Source organism: Ranitomeya variabilis, chromosome 4 (assembly GCF_051348905.1).
Source record: "Ranitomeya variabilis isolate aRanVar5 chromosome 4, aRanVar5.hap1, whole genome shotgun sequence".
Classification (NCBI taxonomy): domain Eukaryota; kingdom Metazoa; phylum Chordata; class Amphibia; order Anura; family Dendrobatidae; genus Ranitomeya; species Ranitomeya variabilis.
The window spans coordinates 569,488,310-569,503,993 of NC_135235.1; the positions used below are offsets into that span (position 1 = coordinate 569,488,310).

At 43.3% G+C, this 15,684-nt stretch overlaps 1 long non-coding RNA gene across 1 annotated transcript; it reads left to right on the forward strand.

The window, feature by feature from the left end:
* Positions 1-12,489: 12,489 nt before the first annotated feature.
* On the forward strand, positions 12,490-13,411 carry LOC143769169 (uncharacterized). The gene is made up of 3 exons (XR_013214241.1): positions 12,490-12,714; positions 13,178-13,287; positions 13,381-13,411. It is a non-coding gene; the product is annotated as an uncharacterized LOC143769169 (long non-coding RNA).
* Positions 13,412-15,684: the final 2,273 nt, after the last annotated feature.

Genomic DNA, 15,684 nt, shown 5'->3' on the forward strand with positions numbered 1-15,684 from the left:
GCAGCAATGCACACGATCGGCGCTAGTGCCGATCGTGGGCATTTAACCCCTCTGATGCCGCTGTCGGTAGTGACATCGACATAGAGGGGCATCGCGCAGGGACTAATATAGTGATGTCCCACCCTGCGACAATGTTAGAATGTCACAAAAAAAATAGAATGTCCCCCCAAAAAAATCCCCAAATAAAGAAAAAATAAAAATTTCCCAATAAATCCTTTTATTTATGTAAATAATAAAAAAAACAATAAAAGTACACATATTTGGTATCGTCGCGTCCGTAACGACCCACTCTATAAAACTATCCCACTAGTTAACCCCTTCAGGGAACACAGCAAAAATAAATAAATAAAAAACTTGGCAAAAAACAACGCTTTATTATCATACCGGTGAGCAAAAAGACAGATTTAAATAAGCATGGTACCGCTAAAAACATCATCTTGTCCCGCAAAAAAAAGCCACCATAAAGCATCATGAGCAGAAAAATAAAAAAGTTATAGCTCTCAGAATAAAGTAATGCAATAACAATTATTTTTTATATAAAATAGTTTTTATTCTGTAAAAGCGCCAAAACATAAAAAAATATAAATGAGGTATCGCTGTAATCATACTGACCTGTAGAATAAAGCTGCTTTATCAATTTTACCACACGTGGAAATGTATAAACGCCGCCCCAAAAGAAATTCAGGAACTGCTGGTTTTTGTTCATTCTGCCTCCCAAAAATCGGAATAAAAAGCGATCAAAAAAATGTCATGTGCCCGAAAATGGTACCAATAAAAACATCAACTCGTCCCGCAAAAAACAAGACCTCACGTGACTCTGTGGGCCAAAATACGGATAAATTATAGCTCTCAAAATGTGGTGATGCAAAAACTATTTTTTTGCAATCAAAAACGTCTTTTAGTGTGTGGTGGCTGCCAATCATAAAAATCTGCCAAAAAATTGCTATAAAAGTAAATCAAACCCCACTTCATCACCCCCTTAGTTAGGGAAAAATAGTACAATTTAAAAAAATGTATTTATTTCCATTTTCCCGTTAGGGTTAGGCTAGGGTTAGGGCTAGGGTTAGAGTTAGGGCTAGGGTTAGGGTTAGGGCTAGGGTTAGGGCTAGGGTTAGGGTTAGGACTAGGGTTAGGGCTAGGGTTAGGGTTAGGGCTAGGGTTAGGGTTAGGGTAGGGTTGGGGTTAGGGTTTGAGTTAGGGTTAGGGTTGGGGTTAGGGTTGGGGCGAAAGTTAGTGTTTGGATTACATTTACGGTTGGGATTAGGGTTAGGGGTGTGGTTAGGGTTATTGTTGGGATTAGGGTTAGGGGTGTGTTTGGGTTAGGGTTTCAGTTAGAATTGGGGGTTTTACACTGTTTAGGCACATCAATTTTGCATTGAAAAGTCAAATGGCGCGCCGTCCCTTCTGAGCTCTGCCATGTGCCCAAACAATGGTTTACCCCAACATATGGGGTATCGGCGTACTCAGGACAAATTGGACAACGACTTCTGTGGTCCAATTTCTCCTGTTACCCTTGGTAAAATAAAACAAATTGGATTTGAATTAAAAAAAAATTGTGAAAAAAGTTAAATGTTCAATTTTTTTTAAACATTCCAAAAATTCCTGTGAAGCACCTGAAGGGTTAATAAAATTTTTGAATGTGGTTTTGAGTACCTTGAGGAGTGCAGTTTTTAGAATGGTGTCACTTTTGGGCATTTTCTGTCATATAGACCCCTCAAAGTCACTTCAAGTGTGAGGTGGTCCCTAAAAAAAATGGTTTTGCAAATTTAGTTGTAAAAATGAGTAATCGCTGGTCAATTTTTAACCCTTATAACTTCCTAACAAAAAAGATTATGTTTCCAAAATTGTGCTAATGTAAAGCAGACATGTGGGTAATGTTATTTATTAACTATTTTGTATGATATGACTCTCTAATTTAAGGGCATAAAAACTAAAAGTTTAAAAATTGCAAAATTTTTGCCAATTTTCCTTTTTTTTTTTTTTTACAAATAAACGCAAGTCAAATCGAAGAAATTTTACCACAATCATAAAGTACAATAACAATCAAAAAACAATCTCAGAATCACCAGGATCCATTGAAGCGTTTCAGAGTTAAGACCTCATAAAGTGACAGTGGTCAGAATTGAAAAAAATGGCCTGGTCAGGAAGTTGAAAACAGGCTTCTGGGTGAAGGGGTTAATGATACCCGTGGCCTGCTGGGGTAAGTGACGGAGTCAGCAACTTTGTGCTACTTCACAACTCTTAACAGTATGGGTATCTTGAGAACACCAATTCTGTTAACAACGTAGCAGACAAGGCAGCCCATGACCAGACAGGCCCTTCTGGCATTTGCCACAATTGCCAGATGACCAGTCCGGCCCTGGTCCTATCTCTAGTGTTTAGCCTCATTGTGTGCCAGAAGGCCTCAATAGATGGAGGCAGAGAAAGATCCAGACCTGCCTGTTTAAATACCTGTTTAAAATTGTAAAGTATGCATCTTGCCCATACACTTTTGCTCCACCATTCCCAGGTCGATGATTCCCTGAGTCCTGCATTTGTGGTTTGTAAAACATTGAAATTTTATAATGTCCTCAATATGACTGTGTCAATCAGTCTCTACTCATAAGAATAATTTTACCACAGTTACATCATGTACCACGACAATGATTATTTCTTGTTGTCATGACACATGTCATCACTACGGACAGCACAAAACAATTAACAATGTTGATTGGTAGAAAAACTATGTGCGTTTTGCCCATAGTAATGGTATGTTTTGTCCCAGCGATTGTTCACATAATGTTGCATCAGTTTGGACAACATTGTGCAACTTTAGACCAAAGAGAACACAGGAAAAACTGATAATGTACAAGGTTAACTTGCTTACAATTCTAGACCTTTTTTTCATATCTTGAAAACCTACTTTAAGGGCAGTAAACCACATATTGGATGAATATTTTCACTTTTTTTATCTGCCCAATATAGGACAAGAGTTAAAATCCAGACTGGACGAGAACAACGTAAATATAAGATTTTGAAAGGTGGTTAAGGTATGTTCATCCAACAATCACCTTCAATTTTCTGGGGACATTGTGAGCTGCTGTGCTGTAGTACAAAAAAAGACTACTCAACTGAGAAAAATCAGCACTTGATACTCAAGTGTCGACGTGAAGCCTTTCCTTAAAGTATTAAGCCCAAATCATGATTCAATCTCTTTATTATTCTTTGTTCATCATATTGTTTCAGAAATTACAAACATTGTCATGATGTATTAATTTGAAAGCAGTATTCAGTATAAATAAGCAAAATAAACACAATTTCAAGGCTGATTTTAATGTTAAAATAACGTAGATCCATTTACAAATTGCACCTGCCTCTGTTTATAAAAAGGAGGTCACCATAAACACATGTTCACATTGGACTAATTGGACTAATCTCACCACAGCAGGTGAGATTTAGGGCCTAACTTCCAGCTCTACTGAACATTTGCCTATCCTCTTAAAGGTTTTTTTCTTAAAAGAGCTGTACGGTTCAAGTAGTAAGTTATTTGAAAATGTGTGTTCCTTACCTTAACCCCTCTCTTTTGTGTTAAGGAATGAGAAAAAGATTTAAATAGCTTTTTTCCTCAACAGAACTAAAGACTATTGTAAGAGCTCCAAGCACTACTTCTACATGCATCCATCAAGAGAAAAATGTCAGTAATATTCTATCCAGATGATATTTAATTCCAAAATATAACAAAAACTTACCGCATGTTTGCTGGAAATGTTTGCTGGAGATGAGTGGTACTTTCCTATATATCTAGTGGATTGCACTCACATTCAAACCTTCTGGAAGCAATGGAAGCAAGGATGAAGTAATCTGAACCAATAAATACACTACATACCTTGATGTATGTGTAATTGATTGCATTACATACAATGCTGGCAGTGAGCTGTCTTCTCTGCCAGACACAATTCGATGCAGCGCTCTATGTCTCTATTTTCCTGAATGTTGGATATTTTTCTTCAAATCTTGACTTATTCTCTGAGGATACCTCACCCCAAAGGAAGAAGTCTGGTGGTATCAAATCTGGCACCATGAAGACACATTTCTCAGTACTATGCACCACCATCATGTTGAGAAGCCAAGTGCCTGAGTGAGGGGGTATGGGATATACACCTGTAGGTTGGAAACCAAGGCTTAATGTTGAGGCAGATGGCTGGCGCCTATCTCATTGCTCCAACACAGGAGCATCCTGGCTTCAAAGCTCCACACCAAGGAGCACATTAGGTGTTTTTCATTTAGATTGTTTTGTTCTAATGATGTTGTGAATTAGACTTTTTGGCTCCCTCTTGTGGTCACTAGTGATATGACTCTGGGATTGTCTTTCTTCAGTTTGGCACTCACCTGGGTCGTTAGTCCAGGGGTGTCGCTATATAAACTTCCTGGATCCTTAGTCCAGTGCCTGGCATCGTTGTAATCAGATCCTTCTGTTGCTCCTGTCTGCTGGTCTTGGATCTTGCAAAATTAAGCTAAGTCCTGCTTCCTTGTTTTTTGGTTATTTGCTTTGCTTCTATTTTTGTCCAGCTTGTACTAAATGTGAGTTCTGACCTTGCTGGAAGCTCTAGGGGGCTGGTGTTCTCCCCCCGGCCGTTAGTCGGTTCGGGGGTTCTTGAATATCCAGCGTGGATATTTTAATAGGGTTTTTGCTGACCATATAAGTCATCTTACTATATTCTGCTATTAGCTAGTGGGCCTCTCTTTGCTAAATACCTAGCTCATTCTTATGTTTGTCTTTTCCTCTTACCTCACCGTTATTATTTGTTGGGGGCTTGTATCCAACTTTTGGGTTCTTTTCTCTGGAGGCAAGAAAGGTCTTTCTTTTCCCTTCTAGGGTTAGTTAGTTCTCCGGCTGGCGCGAGACGTCTAGAACCAACGTAGGCACGTTCCCCGGCTACTGCTATTTGTGGTGCTAGGATTAGATATGTGGTCAGCCCAGTTACCACTGCCCTATGAGCTGGTTTTTTGTGTTTGCAGACTTGGTATTTATTCCTGAGACCCTCTGCCATTGGGGTATTAACAGTATGCCAGGCCAACATTGAATGTTTAATGCATTGCAGAAGTGGGATAATAAGAAAGGAAATTCTGAGTTTTTTTTTTTTTTTTTCCTCTCTTCCTCCCCTTTACCTCTGAGTGGCTTGAGCTTGCTGCAGACATGAATGTCCAGACCTTGATTACAAGTGTGGACCAGCTTGCTGCTCATGTGCAAAGCATACAAGATTTTGTTACCAGTAGTTCTATGTCTGAACCTAAAATACCTATTCCTGAACTGTTTTCTGGAGACCGATTTAAGTTTAGGAATTTCAGGGATAATTGTAAATTGTTTCTATCTCTGAGACTCCGTTCATCTGGAGACTCAGTTCAGCAAGTTAAAATTGTTATCTCTTTTTTGCGGGGCGACCCTCAGGATTGGGCTTTCTCGCTAGCGCCAGGAGATCCGGCATTGGCAAATATTGATGCGTTTTTTCTGGCGCTCGGATTGCTTTATGAGGAACCCAATCTTGAGGTTCAGGCAGAAAAAGCCTTGCTGGCTATTTCTCAGGGCCAGGATGAAGCTGAAGTGTATTGCCAAAAATTTCAGAAATGGTCCGTGCTTACTCAGTGGAATGAGTGTGCTCTGGTCGCAAATTTCAGAAATGGCCTTTCTGAAGCCATTAAGAATGTGATGGTGGGTTTCTCCATTCCTACAAGTCTGAATGATTCCATGGCGCTGGCTATTCAAATTGACCGGCGTTTGCGGGAGCGCAAAACCGCTAATCCTCTGGTAGTGTTGTCTAAACAAGCACCTGATTTGATGCAATGTGATAGAATTCAGACCAGAAATGAGCGGAAAAATCATAGACGTCAGAATGGGTTGTGTTTTTACTGTGGAGATTCTACCCATGTTATATCAGCATGCTCTAAACGCCTAACAAGGGTTGTTAGTCCTGTCGCCATTGGTAATTTGCAACCTAAATTTATTTTGTCTGTGACTTTAATTTGCTCATTGTCCTCTTACCCTGTTATGGCGTTTGTGGATTCAGGTGCTGCCCTGAGTCTTATGGATCTGTCATTTGCCAAGCGCTGTGGTTTTGTTCTTGAGCCGTTGGTTAATCCTATCCCTCTGAGGGGTATTGATGCTACGCCATTGGCGGAAAATAAACCGCAGTTTTGGACACAGGTAACCATGTGCATGACTCCTGAACATCGGGAGGTGATTCGTTTTCTTGTTCTGCATAAAATGCATGATTTGGTCGTTTTGGGTTTGCCATGGTTACAGACTCATAATCCAGTCTTGGATTGGAAGGCAATGTCTGTGTCAAGTTGGGGCTGTCAGGGTATTCATGGTGATTCCCCGCCGGTGTCTATTGCTCCCTCTACTCCTTCGGAAGTTCCTGAGTATTTGTCTGATTATCAGGATGTGTTCAGCGAGTCCAGGTCCAGTGCTCTGCCTCCTCATAGGGACTGTGACTGTGCCATAGATTTGATTCCAGGTAGCAAATTTCCTAAGGGAAGACTATTTAATCTGTCTGTACCTGAGCATACCGCAATGCGTTCGTATATCAAGGAATCTCTGGAGAAGGGGCATATCCGTCCTTCCTCTTCCCCTCTTGGTGCGGGATTCTTTTTTGTGGCCAAGAAGGACGGATCTTTGAGACCTTGTATTGACTATCGGCTTTTGAATAAAATCACTGTTAAATTTCAGTATCCTTTGCCTCTGTTGTCAGACTTGTTTGCCCGAATTAAAGGTGCCAAGTGGTTCACCAAGATAGATCTTCGTGGTGCGTACAACCTTGTGCGCATTATGCGAGGAGATGAATGGAAAACCGCATTTAATACGCCCGAAGGTCATTTTGAGTACTTGGTGATGCCTTTTGGGCTCTCTAATGCTCCTTCAGTGTTTCAGTCCTTTATGCATGATATTTTCCGGAAGTATCTGGATGAATTTATGATTGTTTATCTGGATGATATTCTGTTTTTTTCTGATGACTGGGACTCGCATGTAGAGCAGGTCAGGATGGTGTTTCAGGTTTTGCGGGAGAATGCTTTATTTGTTAAGGGCTCAAAGTGTCTCTTTGGAGTACAGAAGGTTCCCTTTTTGGGGTTTATTTTTTCCCCTTCTGCGGTGGAGATGGACCCAGTCAAGGTCCGAGCTATTCATGATTGGACTCAACCCACATCAGTTAAGAGTCTTCAGAAGTTCTTGGGTTTTGCTAACTTCTACCGTCGTTTTATTGCTAATTTTTCTAGCATTGTTAAACCTTTGACGGATATGACCAAGAAAGGTTCTGATGTTGCTAACTGGGCTCCTGCAGCCGTGGAGGCTTTCCAGGAGTTGAAGCGCCGGTTTACTTCGGCGCCTGTTTTGTGCCAGCCTGATGTCTCACTTCCGTTTCAGGTTGAAGTGGATGCTTCTGAGATTGGGGCAGGGGCCGTTTTGTTGCAGAGAGGCCCTGGTTGCTCTGTGATGAGACCTTGTGCCTTTTTCTCGAGGAAGTTTTCGCCTGCTGAGCGGAATTATGATGTTGGCAATCGGGAGTTGTTGGCCATGAAGTGGGCATTTGAGGAGTGGCGTCATTGGCTCGAGGGTGCTAAGCATCGTGTGGTGGTCTTGACTGATCACAAAAATTTGATGTATCTCGAGTCTGCTAAACGCCTGAATCCTAGACAGGCCCGCTGGTCATTGTTTTTCTCCCGTTTTGACTTTGTGGTCTCGTATTTACCAGGTTCAAAGAATGTGAAGGCTGATGCTCTTTCAAGGAGCTTTGTGCCTGACTCTCCGGGAGTCGCAGAACCGGTTGGTATTCTTAAAGAGGGAGTTATCTTGTCAGCCATTTCTCCGGATTTGCGACGTGTGTTGCAGAGATTTCAGGCTGGTAAACCTGACTCTTGTCCACCTGACAGACTGTTTGTTCCTGATAAGTGGACCAGCAGAGTCATTTCCGAGGTTCATTCCTCGGTGTTGGCAGGGCATCCGGGAATTTTTGGCACCAGAGATCTGGTGGCTAGGTCCTTTTGGTGGCCTTCCTTGTCACGGGATGTGCGGTCGTTTGTGCAGTCCTGTGGGACTTGTGCTCGAGCTAAGCCTTGCTGTTCTCGTGCCAGCGGGTTGCTCTTGCCCTTGCCTGTCCCGAAGAGGCCTTGGACACACATTTCCATGGATTTCATTTCAGATCTCCCGGTGTCTCAGGGCATGTCTGTCATCTGGGTGGTATGTGATCGCTTTTCTAAGATGGTCCATTTGGTGCCTTTGCCTAAGCTGCCTTCCTCTTCCGATCTGGTTCCTGTGTTCTTTCAGAATGTGGTTCGTTTACACGGCATTCCTGAGAATATTGTGTCTGACAGAGGATCCCAGTTTGTTTCCAGGTTCTGGCGATCCTTTTGTGCTAGGATGGGCATTGAGTTGTCGTTTTCGTCTGCCTTTCATCCTCAGACTAATGGACAAACGGAGCGAACTAATCAGACTCTGGAGGCTTATTTGAGGTGTTTTGTTTCTGCGGATCAGGATGATTGGGTGACCTTCTTGCCTTTGGCTGAGTTTGCCCTTAATAATCGGGCTAGTTCCGCTACATTGGTTTCGCCATTTTTCTGCAACTCTGGTTTCCATCCTCGTTTTTCCTCGGGACATGTGGAGCCTTCTGACTGTCCTGGGGTAGATTCTGTGGTGGATAGGTTGCAGCAGATCTGGAATCATGTGGTGGACAACTTAAAGTTGTCACAAGAGAAGGCTCAGCGTTTTGCCAACCGCCGCCGCGGTGTGGGTCCCCGACTTCGTGTTGGGGATTTGGTATGGCTGTCTTCTCGATTTGTTCCTATGAAGGTCTCCTCTCCTAAATTTAAACCTCGCTTCATCGGTCCTTACAAGATATTGGAAATCCTTAATCCTGTGTCCTTTCGCTTGGATCTTCTGGTGTCGTTTTCCATTCACAACGTGTTCCATAGGTCTTTGTTGCGGCGGTACGTTGTACCTGTGGTTCCTTCTGTTGAGCCTCCTGCTCCGGTGTTGGTTGAGGGCGAGTTGGAGTATGTGGTGGAGAAGATCTTGGATTCTCGTCTCTCCAGGCGGAGGCTTCAGTATCTGGTCAAGTGGAAGGGCTATGGTCAGGAAGATAATTCCTGGGTGGTTGCCTCTGATGTGCATGCGGCCGATTTAGTTCGTGCCTTTCACGCTGCTCATCCTGATCGTCCTGGTGGTCTTGGTGAGGGTTCGGTGACCCCTCCTTAAGGGGGGGGTACTGTTGTGAATTAGACTTTTTGGCTCCCTCTTGTGGTCACTAGTGATATGACTCTGGGATTTTCTTTCTTCAGTTTGGCACTCACCTGGGTCGTTAGTCCAGGGGTGTCGCTATATAAACTTCCTGGATCCTTAGTCCAGTGCCTGGCATCGTTGTAATCAGATCCTTCTGTTGCTCCTGTCTGCTGGTCTTGGATCTTGCAAAATTAAGCTAAGTCCTGCTTCCTTGTTTTTTGGTTATTTGCTTTGCTTCTATTTTTGTCCAGCTTGTACTAAATGTGAGTTCTGACCTTGCTGGAAGCTCTAGGGGGCTGGTGTTCTCCCCCCGGCCGTTAGTCGGTTCGGGGGTTCTTGAATATCCAGCGTGGATATTTTAATAGGGTTTTTGCTGACCATATAAGTCATCTTACTATATTCTGCTATTAGCTAGTGGGCCTCTCTTTGCTAAATACCTAGCTCATTCTTATGTTTGTCTTTTCCTCTTACCTCACCGTTATTATTTGTTGGGGGCTTGTATCCAACTTTTGGGGTCTTTTCTCTGGAGGCAAGAAAGGTCTTTCTTTTCCCTTCTAGGGTTAGTTAGTTCTCCGGCTGGCGCGAGACGTCTAGAACCAACGTAGGCACGTTCCCCGGCTACTGCTATTTGTGGTGCAAGGATTAGATATATGGTCAGCCCAGTTACCACTGCCCTATGAGCTGGTTTTTTGTGTTTGTAGACTTGGTATTTATTCCTGAGACCCTCTGCCATTGGGGTCATAACAAATGAGGATTATTACAGAAAATTCAAAGCCTCTTTTGAGGGGAATCTCCGTATACAATAATTTCTGCTGAACCTCATATGCCCTTTTGTGGCTGAAGCCTAAGGCCGGTTTCACACGTCAGTGGCTCCGGTACGTGAGGTGACAGTTTCCTCACGTACCGGAGACACTGACACACGTAGACACATAAAAATCAATGCATCTGTTCAGATGTCATTGATTTTTTGCGGACCGTGTCTCCGTGTGCCAAACACGGAGACATGTCAGTGTTCGTGGGAGCGCACGTTTTACACGGACCCAATAGAGTCAATGGGTCCGCGTAAAACACGGACCTCACACGGACATTCTCCGTCTGGGGTCCGTGTGCGTGCAGGAGACAGCGCTACAGTAAGCGCTGTCCCCCCACATGGTGCTGAAGCCGGTATTCATATCTTCCCTGTAGCAGCATTTGCTATAGAGAAAATATGAAGAATTTTGTTAAAAATAAAGATCTATGTGTCCGCCGCCCCCCCACCCCCTGTGCGCCCCCCCCCCCGCTGGTCAGAAAATACTTACCCGCTCCCTCGCTCCTTCCTGGTCTGGCCGCGCCTCCTACTGTATGCGGTCACGTGGGGCCGATCATTTACAATCATGAATAGTCGGCTCTGCCCCTATGGGAGGTGGAGCCACATATTCATGACTGTAAATGATCGGCCCCACGTGACCGCATGCAGGAGAAGCCGCGGCCAGACCAGGAAGCAGCGAGGGAGCGGGTAAGTATTTTCTGACCAGCGGGGGGGCGCACAGGGGGTGGGGGGGCGGCGGACACATAGATCTTTATTTTAAACACTATTCTTCATATTTTCTCTACAGCAAACGTTGCTGCAGGGAAGATATGAATCGCAGCTTCAGCACCATGCAGAGTGGGTACCACACGCTCCGTGTGGTACCCACTCGCCATACGGGCGGCACACGTGTGCCGCACGTATGGCCTCCGTGAGTTCCCAGGCACACGGACACGGATAACTCCGGTACCGATTTATTCCGGTACCGGAATTATCTGGACGTGTGGGACAGCCCTAATATAATTTTATTACCTGGACCCACCAAAGGATCCATTATTTCTTCTGCTGGCTGCTCCAACCTTGTTAGGCTTTGATGTGATTAGTTGTGTGTTGGTGCTAACCTCAAATAAACACATACTGCCAAAAATTTTATTCAACCAAGCATAATGTGACTGGCTGCATCACTAAAGTCAATTACTCCAACTGCATCATTAAATCAATGGCCCCCTTCAGGGAAAATGTCCATATCCCATTTCCAGGGTTTTAGACGCAAGCCCAGATAGAGCCACTTACAATAGGATAATATGCAATGTGAACATAGCCTTCGAGTCCACGACTACATCAGAAGGCTATATTTTTTTTATAAATCAAAGCTATTAAAATAGACAAGAAGCAGAAAAAAGGTATTTCAGCTCATCAAAGATTCATCCAATTGTGGTTACTCCGGAGTTAATAGAATGCGGTGCACGGACATGTAGATCCTGAGCCAACTCGCAGGTGAATGAAACATGTACAAAAAAAGGAGGAGGAATTCCATTCACCAGCAAAATGATGTATTAGGTAGAGGAAAATTAGGCTATGATTTTTAAAAAAACCTTTGTCCTTTATTGTAATTTCATAAAAACATCTTGTTTACGCCATTTCAGACCACACAGGGTCCTTAGTCATAGCTACTGTAGTTTTCCTCTACCTAATACGTCATTTTGCTGGTGACTGGACTTCCTCCTCCTTTTTGTGTATATTAAACTAGACAGGTTATTTAATTGTTTAACATTATTTAATATCCTTTTTACTGGAAATATTAGCCTGAAGCTACTGGGAGCTGGTGCAAAAACTGTCACGTGCCTTCTACCCCTATATGTAAATATAAAATTGATTAACTCCATTTTGTATTAGGTTTTTCCAAGTGGTTGATAAAGCATGTCTGAATGAGAATTTGCAATCTACATTAAGTTTTCCTATACGAAGCAGATTGAGGAAACCTTACCTTCATACTTGAACAGCTGTTTGCACTAAGAAGCTTATGGAGATATAACATCATCGATTTTAATGTTGTCCATCATTTAACTACTGAAGAAACATGGAGAAATTACAAGGTCTGATCACCATGGTTTTTTTTTATAAGGAAGGGGACAGTCACATTAGCAATCACAAAAGTCTTTTAACACTCATCATAAAGGACTGAAACAATTACAGTTTGTACTGGACAAAGTCCAAATATTAATAATATAGGGAGGGTGGTAGAGGACCCAGACAGTAGAGGCCACATAGTTAGGGTATGTTCACACGATCCTGATTTCAATCCTTTTTTTTTTCAGGACTAAAACCGCAGCTCTTGGCAGAAAACGCAGGTGCGTTTTTGGTGCGTTTTTGGTGCGTTTTTGGTGCGTTTTTGATGCGGTTTTTAGTGCATTTTTTGATGCAGTTTTCTCTGCAGATTGTCTGTGTTTGACACAAATAAAGCTTACTGCATTTGGGGGGGAAAAAAAAAAAAATGATGTCATTTCCTTGTCCAACCCTTTTCTTCTTCCATCCTCCATTTTGGAACTTACACATCAAAATGAGTGGACGTGCTGAGCGTAGGCCAGATGACAGCCCGCGGATCCAGCTCCGCACGCCACACCGGATTGCGATCCTTGGTTTGATGCTTCTAATTCTGAATCAACATGCACGTCAGGTAAGCAGATGTCTGTTTGTTTTATATATTGGGTTATGGGTACATGTCCACGTTCTGGAAACACTGTATGTTTGGCGCTGCGTGTGGCCGCAGCGCCAAACATGCAGCGTCCACATGTAACAGCATAGTGTAGGTGATTTCATGAAAACACGTGTCCACTGTGTGTCATCCATCAGCCCTGCGACTCCGGACATGCTGCGTGTCATTTATGATCACAGCATGTCCGTGTTCATTGTTGAGAAGCTGCGTCTCCGCAATGAATAAAACAGGGCCCTATGCGTGGGGTGCGATGATGCCGGATTTGTACAATGAACACATCTGGCATCATTGCGTCCCAGAAGGGGGTGGGCCTTCCTGAATGTGGACACGTACCCTTACATAATCCACATTGTTTTCCAGGCATGTTGGATATATTTTTCTAATTGTTGTGTTTACAAAATATTATTTTATTTTTTTATTTTAGAGGCTGCGGCGGCAGAGAAGACGTGCGCATAAACGAATGTGGGTGCACCCGCTTGTAGCAGACCGAACTGAGAAGGGGCACTTTTATGTGCTGTACAATGATTTGAGGAGGTAAGTAGAAATATATTGAATGACTAATTTACATTTTTTTGCTAGCAATACTTGTGAAGTAACCCTTTTTTGTGTTTCTTTTTAATTTTTCAGATATCCTGAAAAATTTATATCGTTTTGTCGGTTACCAATTATGGCCATTTGACAGACTGCTTACAATTCTGGCACCCCATTTAACACGGCAAGACACGGTGATGAGGAAGTCCATCTCTGCTGAGGAAAGGCTGCTCATCACCTAGCGGTAAGTAACAATTTTTCGGGGGGAATGTCGTTACGTCTCTATTTTACACGTCTCTGTGTCCAGTATGTGTGATTAAACCCACCCAGTCCTCCTGTTGGACAGGGGGCACACATACACACACACACGTGAGATACGGCCGAGTGTTGCATGGTAATCCCCGGCCCTGCCGCCTGCACTCTGGAGCGGAGTGTGCACCCACATACCAATACATGGAGCCGCACGCTCCACAATGGAGTGCATGCAGCAGGTCCGGGGATTACCATGCAACACTCGGTCATATCTCGCATGTGTGTGTGCACAAGTCCCATCAGGCTTTTTATTTAAATTTTTTACACCCTTTGTGTTGTGCTGGGTGTTAATGCCATCATTATTGAATGGTGCTGGATGCATATTATAGCGGCTTTAACTTGTGACATGTTGTAATTACCTTTTTGTGTGACATTTCTAATTTTCTTTTTTGTTTCTTTGCAGATTTTTGGCCACAGGAGAGAGCTATACATCCCTGCACCTCCAATTTAGAGTTGGTAAATCTACCATCTCTAACATTGTGAGGTGCACATGTACCGTCATCTGGCAGAAGTTGCAGCCTATAGTGATGCCTTCCCCAACCGAGGAGACTTGGCTGCAGGTTGCAGCAGGCTTTCAGTCTGTGGCCAATTTCCCAAACTGCATAGGTGCAGTCGATGGTAAACATGTTAGGGTCCAGCAGCCCCCACGATCAGGATCACGCTTCTTTAATTATAAGAAGTATTTTTCTGTGGTCCTGATGGCGGTGGCTGATGCCCATTATAAATTTGTTGCCATTGACGTTGGTGCCTATGGTAGTACTGGGGATTCTCGGGTGTTGCGAACGTCACAGATTGGGATGCAAATTCTTCGAGATGGCGGCACGCTCCCAGCCCCAAGACCTTTGCCGGGTTCCACACATCCAGTGCCCTTTGTGATGGTATCGGATGAGGCGTTTCCCTTAACGACAACCCTGCTGCGCCCATACCCACGAAGGGGACTGGATGCCCGACGGAGGATTTTTAATTATCGGCTGAGTCGTGCACGCAGATATGTGGAATGCACCTTTGGGATCATGACTAGTCAGTGGAGGATCTTTCACACTGCCATTCAGTTGGACACAGACACCGTTGATGCTGTGATAAAGGCTTGCTGTGTACTCCACAACTATGCTCGTGAGTACAACACTGACGTAGATGTGGAGTACCAGCAGCCAGTATTTAATCCAGTGGTCAACGGGGGTCTGGGCAGGCCGTCCAACTCTGGTGTGCGTGTGAGAGAATCCTTCACTGACTACTTCATGAGTCCAGAAGGTGCCGTGCACTGGCAATACTCCTGTGCTGGTGTTGAGCAGCCTGACCAGCAGAGAAGGATGCATCTACACTGACCCTCCACAAAAAAGTTGCCGACATCGCTGCTAACAGTTTTGAAAACATCCCGCAAAATGATAAACGACATCAATCAACACAACATGTATTAAAAAAAAATATTTTTTTCATGTTACCCGAAAAAGTTTAAAAAAATTGGTTGTAATATAAATAAAAAATCTATTTTGGTTTAATTTGGTTTGTTTTTTTTTATGTCAAAAATATGGTTGGTGTTTTCAGAAATTAACAGCAGAATGAGGTATACAATTGTTAACACATCAACCCATAAACCACTAATCGATAGCCCATAAACACAGGACAGTGGCCTTGTTCCCATTGTCTAAAAAGAAGAGAAATTTTTGTGTGAAATAAAATTTATTTTAGAAAACACAAATTATTGTTAATTTGTACAAAACATTTTTCAATTTGAAAAAAAAAATAATTTAACAGCCCCTTTCAAATACAACAGTCAATTTGAGCTACAAACAAAAGCACAACTTTGTGCAACTGAAAACTTTTGCCCACGTTCAATTAAGAAATGTATATTCTTGAGAATAGAGGTAATTTGTTCCCTCATTTTGATACGGTGCTCCCCTCAGATGCTGCGAACTGCCTCTATCTCCTTGGCTGTGGGCCAAATACTGGGGTCTTGTAGCTGTTTCAGGTGTTCGGTGTCGGGGCCTGAAAAGTCCCAACACCCCCATCAGAACTTCATTATAGGGAGAAATCGGAGCAGGGTCCTCCAGAGCAGTGAGGGACATCTGCACCATAGACATGAAAAGA